The sequence below is a fragment of the Lissotriton vulgaris genome, chromosome 2_1, assembly GCF_964263255.1.
Source record: "Lissotriton vulgaris chromosome 2_1, aLisVul1.2, whole genome shotgun sequence".
Taxonomy (NCBI): Eukaryota; Metazoa; Chordata; class Amphibia; order Caudata; family Salamandridae; genus Lissotriton; species Lissotriton vulgaris.
The window spans coordinates 185,493,090-185,506,909 of NC_141687.1; the positions used below are offsets into that span (position 1 = coordinate 185,493,090).

The window sequence follows — 13,820 nt, forward strand, 5'->3', positions numbered from 1 at the left end:
GGTCAAGGCTGTTTCACAGGGTGTGTGCCAGAGAGGTAGAGCTGCTGGCCAGCCTATCTTAGAGCCAACCAAGCCTGGCTGCACAGTCAGTGACAGCATCAATGGGACTCTCGGTGTCCACAGCACACACTGCACTCACTGGTATCCTTCATTCAAGGTTCTCTTGGACTCTCGGGGTTCATTCATATTCGATATCTACCGGCAGACGCCCAAAACAAAAGAGGGTCGTGAGCCCATATTCTGATGTATGACCTGTACCGACTGCTTCTTGTAGAGACAAGTACAATCACTCAACCAAAAGATACAACGCTGCATCATGGTCATTCAGGCAGGAGATTCTAAAGATACAACGCTACATCATGGTCATTCAGGCAGGAGATTCAAAAGATACAACGCTGCATCATGGTCATTCAGGCTGGAGATTCTAAAGATACAACGCTGCATCATGGTCATTCAGGCAGAGGATTCTAAAGATACAACGCTGCATCATGGTCATTCAGGCAGGAGATTCAAAAGATACAACGCTGCATCATGGTCATTCAGGCTGGAGATTCTAAAGATACAACGCTGCATCATGGTCATTCAGGCAGAAGATTCTAAAGATACGACGCTGCATCATGGTCATTCAGGCAGAAGATTCTAAAGATACAACGCTGCATCATGGTCATTTAGGCAGAAGATTCTAAAGATACAACGCTGCATCATGGTCATTCAGGCAGAAGATTCTAAAGATACAACGCTGCATCATGGTCATTCAGGCAGAACATTCTAAAGATACAACGCTGCATCATGGTCATTCAGGCAGAAGATTCTAAAGATACAACACTGCATCATGGTCATTCAGGCAGAACATTCCAAAGATACAACGCTGCATCATTGTCATTCAGGCAGAAGATTCTAAAGATACAACGCTGCATCATGGTCATTCAGGGAGAAGATTCTAAAGATACAACGCTGCATAATGGTCATTCAGGCAGAATATTCTAAAGATACAATGCTGCATCATGGTCATTCAGGCAGAAGATTCTAAAGATACAACGCTGCATCATGGTCATTCAGGCAGAAGATTCTAAAGATACAACGCTGCATCATGGTCATTTAGGCAGAAGATTCTAAAGATACAACGCTGCATCATGGTCATTTATGCAGAAGATTCTAAAGATACAACGCTGCATCATGGGCATTCAGGCAGAAGATTCTAAAGATACAACGCTGCATCATGGTCATTCAGGCAGAAGATTCTAAAGATACAACGCTGCATCATGGTCATTCAGGCAGAAGATTCTAAAGATACAACGCTGCATCATGGTCATTCAGGCAGAAAATTCTAAAGATACAACGCTGCATCATTGTCATTCAGGCAGAAGATTCTAAAGATACAACGCTGCATCATGGTCATTCAGGGAGAAGATTCTAAAGATACAACGCTGCATAATGGTCATTCAGGCAGAAGATTCTAAAGATACAACGCTGCATCATGGTCATTCAGGCAGAAGATTCTAAAGATACAACGCTGCATCGTGGTCATTCAGGCAGGAGATTCTAAAGATACAACGCTGCAGCATGGTCATTCAGGCAGAAGATTCTAAAGATACAACGCTGCATCATGGTCATTCAGGCAGGAGATTCAAAAGATACAACGCTGCATCATGGTCATTCAGGCAGGAGATTCAAAAGATACAACGCTGCATCATGGTCATTCAGGCAGAAGATTCTATAGATACAACGCTGCATCATGGTCATTCAGGCAGAGGATTCTGTCTTGTGCCGCACAGCTGTTAAGTGGACATTCAACTAGCCCTGACATTTTAGCAACGGTACTTTGTATTCTGGGATTCACAGTTTTGACTTCACCACTTTAGATACAGGCCAGCTGGCGAAACCGCAAGGTCTCACCGAAGGCGTCACACATGATTTGGAAGCTGTCGCTTCTCTCTTGTGGGTCACTCAAACCTTTTGTTCGCAAATGCAGGTAAAGACAAATCCAAATACAGGCAAACACCGGAATCGCTATCAGAGTCTACGAGCGCCAAACCCGTTTGGATGTCGACATTCAGCCTTCAGTGCAGCAACTGGCTCAGCCGAAGAAGCAAAGGCTCTAGAAACAGTTTAACATCCCAGACTCAGACCTCCCTCTAGAGGGCTGGGAATGTTCAGGTCTACAAGTGCCTGCAGCTTTTTTACCTCTTCGAGCGATCTCTTGTGAGCAGAGAGTGTCAAGTTACTTCGTAGAGCAGGCAGTTTAGCTCAGTGGTAATAACTAGACTTTCACTTTTGGTTTTTAATTTGGTCAGTTACGTGAGAAGAAAATACCACAGAACGTCTACCTGGGCCAAGAAACGCAACCACCAGAGTTTACTTAATAAACCTGTGGGAACAGACTCAGGATTCCCTGGGAAGGTGTCCGGGCACAAAGGGGATTGCCGAGGACTCTCGAAGGTGAAGCCAATGTGCGCAGTGCACAGGGCTCCCACTGTATCAATGCAGAGATCCGGCGTTGAAGGACAGGCAGAATAATGGGAAACATAGGTTGGCTTATCCCATCGGATGCTAGGCCGCTGCGCTCTCACTGCCATGACCCAATCATATTGAGAAAGTTGATAAAACCGGTTTGTTGACTGTCAGCCAGCAACAAAGGAGGCCATGTGCCTGGCTTGAAGAACATAGTTAATCTTCCTAAAAAGCTTAAAATAGTAAAAACGCCGAAGAGGGTAGAGACAGCAGCCACCGGGGTCAGTCAATGCCAGCCAGTAGTCAGCAATCATGCTTAGATTTTTCTACTTGTGGTACAGAACACCATCCTAAACTGAGTGACCAAATCTCAGGGGTCCATGTAATATGGGGTAATGTATTTTAGTTGTTTTTACTTTAAGGGACGTAGAGTTTGGTAGTATTCTTAGGATTAGAATGTTAGTGGCTTGCCTAGTGGAGAATCTACTGTTGACTCTTGAAGCAGGAGGCCGTCGGTCCTTTACTTCAAATAAACTAATTTGGATATTTTACTAACTCGTCTGGATTTCTTCATGTGAACGATACTACAGTCCAGCAGTGTTACTTTTCAGTTATTTCGGATGCATCCCACATAGCCGACATGTGGTGTGAATGTCATCAACAAAGCAGAAAGAAAACTCAAAAGATGAGATAAAATCTGCCAATGAACGCGGTCTCGTAGTCGTACTTGATCTGTGATCAGTATTAAACACTGTTGATCATCATTTTCTACTTCATTAATTCTACTTGAGAATGGGGATACATGAATGGTATTGGACTGGTTTTGTCTTTCATTGGGGTGGCAGTCAACTTGTGAAAATAGAGTCCTTCAGATCTTCAACGTTTCCCGTACATCCAGGTGTCCTGCGGGGCTCAATTCTTGACTTTACCGATTCATCCTATACATGGAACACTATGGCGTAATGAAACAAGACAAGCGCATATCCATACATCAATATGCTGATGGTCGTTGGCTACACCTCAGAGTATGAAATGGTAATAAACTGGATGAGTTAATTCATCCTAAAAATTCACCCAAAACAAAAAAGAAGGAAAATGCTACTTACCAGTATGCATCTGTTCTTGGCATGTAGAGCTGCAGAGTTACACACTGCGCATAGATCGCCACTTAGTTTTGGGCCCGGATGTTTGCAGTTTGTTTTTGTCCTGAAAAGTTCTTTGGAATTCACGAGATAGGTGACTCCTCCTTTGGACCACCCACATTGCGCATGGACATCGGCTCCATCCTCAGATTGTTTTTCGCCATTAGGTAAATGATGGAGCTTTGCAAGAAAAGGAAGGATGTCCATGTAAGCTGTATCTAATTAAGATAATACTGGAACAGACAAGGGTAGCCGGGGAGGCGGGTAGGTGTGTGCAACTCTACAGCTATACATGCCAAGAACAGATGCATACTGGTAAGTAGCATTTTCCATTCGAAGCATATGAGCAGCAGATTGCACTCTTTGCGTAGATTGTATAGCAGTACCCACTCTTAGCGGCGACCACCACTATCTGTTGCAGTAGTTTGGAATAATGTTTTGAGAACAGACTGGCCCACATTAGCTTGTTGTTTTGTTTGCACATCTACACAATAGTGTTTTGTGAATGGTTGCGGTGTAGACCATGTAGCTGCTCTGCGATTCTATTCAGAAGCCACAACAGTCACGCCAGACTACCAAACACGAGCAATTCGGTGGAATACCGGGAATGGGTATATTCTTTAAAAGTGCCATATTATACCGAAGACGGTGACTCAACTTAGACCCTATTTTTGGTAGGGATCCTATTGCAGCATACCTGATTTTACGCATTAAAGACCACGTCCCCCGCGTCCAATATTTCCAGGAAAGGACTAGATTATATACGAACATTCCACAAGAAGGTCCTGATTTCAAGTATAACCATAAAGATTTGGTCCTCTATCATTGGACTTATGAAAAATATACCCTCTTTTGAGGTTGGACCATTCAATTAACGCCTTCCACGCGAGGCTAATTCCCCCATGGTGCGGGAGAAGTGAGGGCCGCGCATGGCACTGCGGTGCTCGTGACGAGTCCAGCTCGTCATGCTGCTCAGCGGAGCTGTGCTCATAACGAGCTGAGCTCGTCATGACTCCGCCCACTCCTGTAGAGCGCCCGCACAGGAGGGGAATTAGCCCCGCGTGGGCGTTCTGCGGCAGTTATTATGAGCTCAGCTCGTCATGAGCACAGCTCCAACTGTGCCTCATGACGAGCTGAGCTCGTCATAAGCGCCGAAGGGGCTACACTGACTACCCACTTACAACACGGGTGTATTACTATATAGGACCCTGATACTAGGACAGAGCCAAAAAGTTTTACAGTCTTGATAAATATGGAGTGACCATTTTTCCATCGAAACGCGTCGACGCATCCTCTACGTACAACTCAAGACCCCAGTACCCTAATAGCAGCACAAATTATACAGTGTGCGATATTTAGAGTGTCACTAGGACATCAAGTGTACTAACTGTACTACACAATTGTTAATGTCTTACTTTCTTTCTGTCCTCCCATGTGATTATGCAGGTCATAATCGTTAATGTCTGGTTTTGAACTGTATTTGAATTGCATTATTCTGTGGAACTTTTTAAAGTGATTCCTATTGATTTTATGTGCCTTGTTTGTCATTGTATTTTTATATGATTGTATATTTTTATTATACATGGAATAAACCTGATGTTTAGTTGTACTTGTATGATTGATGATCATACGGTTTTAGAATAATCACTGTAGATCCAGGGGATTTAACTTTTTCAGGCTGCTCTGCAGATGTCATCTAGGGGAATGTTCCCTAAAAATGCCATTAAAGCCCCTATTTTTCTTGTAGAGTGGGCTTTAGAGGAACAGATATCGTATGTTTAGCTTTGTGGTAACAAATCTGTATGCATTTGACAATCCATCTAGCTATCCCAGATTTTCAAATGGGATTACCCTTGTGTGGTGGTGAGAAAGACACAAAAAGTTGTTTTATCTTACAAAAAGGTTGTGTACTTTCTATGTAGTATAGCAATGCTCTTTTGACATCTCATGTGTGAAGAGCTCTTTCTGCTACTGACTGTGGTTGCGAGAAGAAAATAGGCAGTTCCACAGATTGATTGAGATGGAATGGAGAAATGACTTTGGGCAGGAATGGTGGATTAGTACGTAGAACTAACTTATTTTGATGCATTTGCAAGAAGGGTTCTAGAATGGTTAGTGCCTGTAGTTCACTAACTCTACATAGAGAAGTAATAGCTACAAGGAAAGCAACTTTCCATGTTAAAAATTGTAAAGCACATCTGTGTAAGGCTGTGGTTCCCAAACTGTGCGCCGCGGCGCCCCGGTGCGCCGTAATGAGGTGCCAGGGGCGCCGCGCACACTAGCTGTAATTTTGGCCATCACAGGGAGCAGCGCTGCTCCCCTGTGAGAGGCCTCACCCCTGCTGCTGGAGGCGCCTCGCACTCCTCCAGGAGCATGAGAGCAGCCCCTCCCGCCCATTGTCATTCAGTATGCCGCTGATTGCCATTACTGAATGACAATGGGGCAGTCTGGGGGTGTGACACCATGTGGCGGCCTCCTCCTGCCTCAGGGTACAGAAGGGCATTCTGTACGATAAAAAGTAAAACGGCCATGCTGCAACGTTAGAAATCACTTCATTCATAGAAGCCTGTAAAATAAGTTTAAAAGAACAGGTCTCTCACTGTCCTGTCATTTTAGAACGGAAGTATTTTCAGTATTGTATTCAACAAAGCCATGGTGGCTCTTTTTTTTTAAGGAACTAGCAACAATTGACAAAGCCAATAGTCCTGGCTTGTTGGGGTGTAATGATACTTGCTGTATTATATATCTGGATGCAATGACAGAGACAACATAATACCAGTGAGGCAGAACACTATGCTAAGCGCATATTTTTAGCCTAGGTGTTTTAAGCTGCGCTCTTAATTACGTCAAACACCCCCTTTGAAGAGACCCCCCCAGTTTTTTTACACCGCTTAAAGCCCTGGAAACAACACCATGTTACAGTAACCTCACATCCTGGCACTGTGCATCATGCATGACTTCTACGTTTTCAGTCTGCCTATGTGCAGGGGCATAGTGAACTCTCCACCAGCCCACTCCTTGCTTTAGTTCATTCTTGATGGGACTCTTCTGCCTGCAACTCTGCAAACAAAGGCTCAGCTCATAATGTGAAAAGGTGGGTGAGTAAATAAGTGAAGGAATGTCTGAATGGCTGGATGATTACTGAAAGGATGAATGCATGAATGAAAGGGGGAATGGATAGATAATGAAAGGATGGATGGATGAGTGAATGAATGGAAGTATGGATGAGAGAAAAGGTAAATAGATGGATGTATGGGTGAAAGGGTAGATGTAAGGGTGGAAGGGTAGATGGATGGGTAAAAGTGTGGATGGGTGTGTGAAAGGATGGATGGATGAGTGAAAGGGCAGCTGATGGGCGAGTGAATTGGTGGATGGGTGTGTGAAAGGATGGATGGGTGGATGAATGAAAGGGTAGATGATGGCAAGTGAATGGGTGGAAGGATGAATTGATAAGTGAAATGGTGAATGGATGGATGAGTGAAAGGGTGGATGTACGGATTGATGAGTTAGTGAAAGTGGGTAGATGGACAAAAGGATGGATAGATGAGTGAAGTGAAAGGGTGGATGGATGAGAGAACGGATGGCTGGATGAGTGAACGGATGGTTGGATGAGTGAAAGAATGGATGAGTAATAGGATCAATGGATGGATTCATGAATGGATGAGTAAATGGGTGGGTAGATGGATGGATAAGTGAAAGGGGGATGGAGAGAGAAAGGGAGGATGAATGACTGAAAGGGTGAATGGGTGGAAGGATAAATGGGTGAATGGATGAGTAAGTGAATGGGTCGATGGATGAGTAAGTGAATGGATGGCTGGGTGGAAGAGTGGATGCATGGATGATTGTACAGATGGATGGGGTGAAAGGGTGGGGAGATGAATAATGGATGGATGAGTGAAAGGGTGGATGGAGGGATGGATGAGTGAAATGATGGATGGAAGGATATATGGTGGATAGGTATGCAAATGGTTGAATATGTTTGGATATAGATGGGCACACAGATGGAAGGACAGACCTTTTTAGTGTACAAATAAGGCTGGGGATACTGATTATGACAGACCATACTCAATGCTCCATTTTCTCACAGCGGGTCTCAGTACCAAAAGGTACTGAAAGCAGCAGCTGGCATAAATAAGGGTTTGGGACCAGGTACTCTGTTGGGGAAAAAAACGATGGATTGGGATGCAGCCAGTGGATGAGATTAATAATTCAAGCATTCCAACCAATATAATACCTTCATTGCGTCCCAAATACTTTAAGGAAGATAACAGGCGGTACACACCACCCACCCACCCACTGGTAAAAAAATGGTGGGGAGCCACAGCCAACTGCCGATTAGGTCAGGGGAGCCACAGGTCAAAAAAGTTTGGGAACCACTGGTGTAAGGGTTCGAAGTGAGGTCCGATTAACCGTGTGAGAACAACGTTTAAATTCCACACAGGTGAAGGCAGTACTCTGGGAGGAATTATTCTTTTAAGGCATTCCATAAAGGCTTTAATGGCAGGCACTCTGAACAGAGATGGATGTTGTCTTTTTTGCAGATGTGCTGCTATTGCAGCAAGATGTAGTCTAACAGACGTATAGGCTAAGTTACATCTTTGGAGATGTAGTAAGTATCCTATGATGTGTTGAATAGACACATCTAGGGAATCAATATTGTTGTTGTGACAATATATCAGAAATCGTTTCCACTTGGCTGCGTAACATACCCTAGTGGTTGGACGTCTGGCTTCTTTAATGACATTCATGCAGTCTGGAGGAAGGTTCAGTTATCCAAATTCTAGGACTTCAGGAGCCAGATCGCAAGGTTTGCTGAGCTGGGTACAGGTGTTTGATCTCTCCACGGTTCTGTGTTAAGAGGTGTGGAGACAAGTGCAGTTTTTGGTGCGGTACCACAGACAGTTGTAGCAGTGTGGTGTACCACGGTTGTCTGGCGCACGTTGGAGCAACTAGGATGAGGGTCAGAGAATGCTGCTGTAGTTTGCGTACTACTAGTGGCATGAGTGGTAGAGGTGGAAAAGCGTACTCAAATCTGTTTGACCAATTCATCCATATCGCATTGCCTTTTGACAGTGGGTGTGGATATCTGGCGGCGAAGCTTGGGCATTTTGCGTTTTCGTGGGTGGCAAATAGGTCTATTTGAGGTTGTCCCCACATCTGAAAGAATGGCTGAAAAACTTGCATATGAAGTTCCCACTCGTGGGTCTGTTGTGTTTGACGACGTAACAGATTCGCAATATTATTTTGTACTCCCGGAACATGCTGGGCTAGGAGGAATATGTTTTGAGGTATAGCCCACCTCCATATGTCCTGTGCTAGTTGAGAGTTGCAGGGAGTGTGTCCCTCCCTGCTTCTGTATGTAGTACATTGTTGTCATGTTGTCTGTGTGGACTAACACAGCTTTGTTTGCTACTTGCTTCTGGAAAGCTTTTAGTGCTAGGAATATTGCTAGTAACTCCAGATGATTGATGTGGAATAAGTTTTGTTGCGGTATCCACCTGCCTTGCATGGTGTGTTGCAGTAGGGGGGCTCCCCAGCCGGAGAGCGATGCGTCCGCAGTCAAGATTATCTGAGGAACTGGCTCTAGGAACGGTCGTCCCTTGGAAAGGTTTTTGGTGTTCCACCATTGCAGAGAGCGATGAGTCCGACCGTCTAACAACACTAGGTCTCTTAAGTGACCATGAGCCTGGTTCCATTGACGTGATAAGCACTCTTGTAGTGGACGCATTTGAAATCTTGAATGGGGTACTATGAAGATGCAAGAGGCCATCATCCCTATGAGTTGTATGAATACTGGGAGGGAGTGTTGTAGCTGAAACTTTGTTAGAAGAGTTTGCATGCTGGCTATCCTTGCTGGAGTGGGATAAGCTAGCGCTGTTGAGGTGTTTATTGTGGCACCGAGGTACTGTTGTACTTTGGATGGCTGTAGACGAGACTTGGTGTGGTTTACTGTGAACCCCACGTTGTGGAGCAGTTGGATGGTGGCATGATTGTGTTCCACGCATTGATTGTGTGAGCTGGCTTTTATGAGCCAGTCGTCGAGGTACGGGAAGACATGGATGTGCTGTCTTGGTAGATGCACTGCCACTACTGCTAGGGACTTGGTGAATACTCTTGGTGCTGTTGTGACTCCGAATGGGAGTACTGTGAATTGATAGTCCTACCCGTCTATTACGAATCTCAGATACTTCCTGTGAGCCTTGTGAATGGGAATGTGGAAGTATGCATCCTTGAGATCTAGAGTAGCCAGGAAGTCGTTTTGCAGCAGGAGCGGAAGGACTTGTTGGAGTGTGACCATGTGAAAATTTTCTGACTGTATGTATATGTTTAGCGGTCTGAGGTCTAAAATAGGCCTTAGAGAGCCGTCCTTTGGAATCAGAAAATATAGAGAGTAAATCCCCTTGTTTTGTTGGTGCAGACGAACTGGTTCTATTGCACTTTTTTATAGCAGAGATACTACTTCTTGCTTTAACAGTGATAGATGTTCTTCTGACATTGGACGCTGTTTGGGTGGTATATTTGGGCGGGGTTGATGTTAGTTCTAGACAGTAACCTGACTGAATAATTTGCCGCACCCACCTGTCTGATGTGATGTTGGTCCAGGCAGGAAGGAATTGTTGCAGTCTTCCCCCCACAGGAGTGGAATGTTGGGGGGGAAGGGGAGGAAAGTCATTGGGTAGGGGTCGAGGCAGAGCGGGAGTTGTTGTTTTTGCCTCTGCTTTTGTTGTTGTTACCCCTGTAACCCCCTCTCTGGTAGCCCTTAGTGAATGAGGATTGACCAGGGGTTTTGTAGGAAGTGGAGGGACTTTCGGAGGAGTAGCCTCTTGTGTTGCCTCTGTATAATGAGCGACAAAAAGGAACGTCTGGGAGCTTGCTGCTGCAAGGCTCCCATAGATTTTGCTGTATCGTTTTTTTTTTTCATTTTTTCTAAAGACACGTCAACATTTGGGCCAAATAAATGTGTCTCATCAAATGGCTGATTAAGGATGGAGTTTTGTACCTCAGGTTTAAAACCTGAAATACGTAGCCAGACATGTCTACCTATTAGGGTGCTGGTATTAATTGCCCTTGAGGCGGTATCTGCAGCGTCTAGGGCACAACGAATGGAAGTATTAGTAATATTTTTACCTTCCTGTATAAGTTCATTAGCCCTGTTTTTGTATTTATCTGGTAGGTGCTGCATTATGGACTCTAGTTCATCGTAATGTGCTTGGTCATATCTTGCCAGTAATGCTTGGGTGTTGGCAATGCGCCAGATGTTAGCTGCTTGTGCCGCTGTTCGCTTGCCGGAGGCGTCAAGGAGCTTAGATTCTTTGTCTGGTGGTGAGGCCTCACCGGATGTCTGGGAATTAGTACGTTTACGTGCATTAGACACTACTAAAGAGTCTAATGGTGCTGGACCTTTAATAAAAACTGGATCTGCAGGGGCAGCTTTATATTTTTTCTCAATGCGAGGATTGAGGACCCTAGCTCTGACAGGATCCTTAAAAACCTCTGTTGAGTGTTTGATGACACCCTTAAGCATTGGCAAAATGGCAGTAGACCTTTGTGTGTTATCAAAAGTGTCTAATAGGAAATCTTCCTCCACTGCATCGGTGTGTAAGTCCACCCCATGATATTGTGCAGCCCTTTGGACTAGTAGGTTAAAACCTATAGTGTCCTCTGGTGAGGAAGGTCTGGAAGGGTATACATCATCAAGTAAGGCACATCAGGGTGTTGTAATCATCCCATGGATTAGGTGACTGAAGGGGGACTATTGGTCCCTGCTGGGTTGTGTGCACCCCCACCTGTGTCATCAGAATCTGTGTCTACATCATCATCTGGATTAGCAGATGCTGTAGGTGAATGATGTGGTGGAGGAGATGTAGGAGGAGGAACAGTATGAGGAGATGGTGGAGAAGGAACCCTTAATGGAGAGGTTGCAATGTCTCTTCTTTGGAGGGGGAGGAGGTGCTGGCTCCTCAAGTGGTCTCTTCTTGGAGCTGAGAGTCAATTGTCCGGTTTTAGGATCCTTTACAAGAGTTTTCTGTTTGGGATCCAGTGTAAAAAGTTCTTCTGAGTAGGGAAAATCCTTCGGCGTCAAAGTTTTCGGCTCCTTAGGTTTTTTCGGCATCGAGTCGGTAGCTGGTGTCGGGTCTTTTGGCTTAGGAGTGTGCCATTTTGAAATTTCTTTTACCGGAACCTGTTTTTTCGGTTCCGGGTGTTTTTTCAGCTCCGACGCGTGTGAATCTGGCGCTTTGGGCGGTGTTTTACTCGGCTCAGAGTGCGGTTTCAGCATCGATGAGCCGCTGCCAGTCTTCGGCGCCATGTGCTTAGGTGTCGGAGCAACGGTCGGCGTAGTAGAGGAAGATGGCTTCTTCTTCAATGTCGGTATAGGATTGGCACCAGGAATAAGCTGGCTCGAGCCTGAGCCGCCTGAAGGCTTAGTCGGCTTCTTTGCCGGGCCCGAAGGCGGGCTGTGGGAAGCAGTGTCTCGGTGTGCACCAGGGCCCGAAGGTGAGGGTATGACCAAAGCTTTTTTGGTGTCGAGGAAGGGTTGGGGTCGACGGTCTTACTTACGACCCGTTGAGCTGGAGTGATGTTCTCGACGTCGGAGTCTTTGGCATCTGAGGATCCCATACTCTCTTCGGTGTGCTGGTGTTCTGGCACGTCGACGCCCTCTTTGAAGATGTCGTCGGGGATCAAAGCTGACGAGCGAGCCATAGTTCTCAGAGCTCGACGGTCCCGCATAGTTTTCTTGGAGCGGAATGAGGCACACGCCGAACAGTCTTTGGCCTCGTGATCCGGTGAAAGGCAAAGGTTGCACACCTCGTGTAGGTCAGTGTGGGGAAACTTCGACCCACATTGAGGACACTTCTTAAATGGCGTCCTTTCCATGAGCTAGAAAGTAAGGCCTAGGTAGGCACGAAGGCCTTCGTCAACGACCAGAGTGAAGACTTCGAAGTGGTAGAGAATCTCGTCGATGTATAGCGTGATCGAAACAATACCGTCAAACTGGGTGAGGATTGCGTGCCGAAGGAAAATCGGTTCCAAACCAGAGCGCAGGAAATACATACGAGCCCGATGGCGAAAAAAAAACAATCTGGGGATGGAGCCGATGCCCATGCGCATGTCCTAAGGAGGAGTCACCTATCTCGTGACTTCCAAAGAACTTTTTAGGACAACAACAAACTGCAAACATCGAGCCCAACACTAGGTGGCGATCTATGCACAGTGCGCAATCTGCAGCTCATATGCCTCGAACATCCTATTCTTCAACCTCAACTTCAATAGTCTGGATATGCCACCCCCTATATGTATCTCTCTATCACTGATCTCTGTAATCAAAGTTTAAATATGACCAAACACAGCAGGAATGTTACTGAGAGGATCATTTAAAATACCATCTGCTTAGGAAACTCAAACCCTCCATCCCCCTCTTGGACTTCAAGACAGCACTGCAAGCACTGGTCCTCAATTTTCTTGTGGGAAGCAAAGCACTACATAGCGCTGTTCCCAAATCCACAACTGAGCCTCGCAAAACTATCCTCCATGCTGCAGTACAACGGCTGTCTAACAAATCAGACACTACTCCTATCTTAAACACTGGTGTCTTGAGGAGACAAAGACTTAGTCTAAAGTGTCATTCATCACAAACAAAACTCTTCACTCCAGTTGACGATCTACATAAAGGACAAACTGACACCGCAAGAAAAATACAAGGAACAAAACCACCAAAAAACGACAAATATCAAAACCCTCAAAAAAGCAAGGTGCTAAATCGGACCTCTGCCTTTGTTTGGATCCCGGCGCACACCAGGCCCAACCAGATCGTTTATCTTCCAAAAAAGACGTGGAGACTTAACTGTTCAGATTACATCTCCCTGACTAACTGAACATATCATTTCCACTTCTGATCGAACATACCAATAGTTATTATTGCACATGCCCTGCTGCACAACTGGCTTATATATGAAAATATCGAGAACAAATAAAGCCTGGGATACTTAAGTAACATCACTGGCTTGAGGGGAACAGTTGATCAAAATGGTAGTGCAGAAATTGCTGCACAATATGAAAAAAATGGATCCACATGGGAATTAACAAATACTGCTGACACCTCCAGACAGACGAGCAGAACTGATAATCAACGGTGTTGAATGTGGGCGATAGGTAACAGTCCTGCTGAGAAGCAGCAGCTACATGCCTAATGTGAACACACTGACACAAATCTAGTGGAGCAAAGAC

The 13,820-nt window shown here is 45.3% G+C and overlaps 1 protein-coding gene across 1 annotated transcript in view; it reads right to left on the bottom strand.

Moving 5' to 3' along the window:
* Window positions 1-13,820, bottom strand: part of HIP1 (huntingtin interacting protein 1) — a 374,725-nt gene that overhangs the window by 189,555 nt on the left and 171,350 nt on the right. The window lies entirely within an intron of this gene.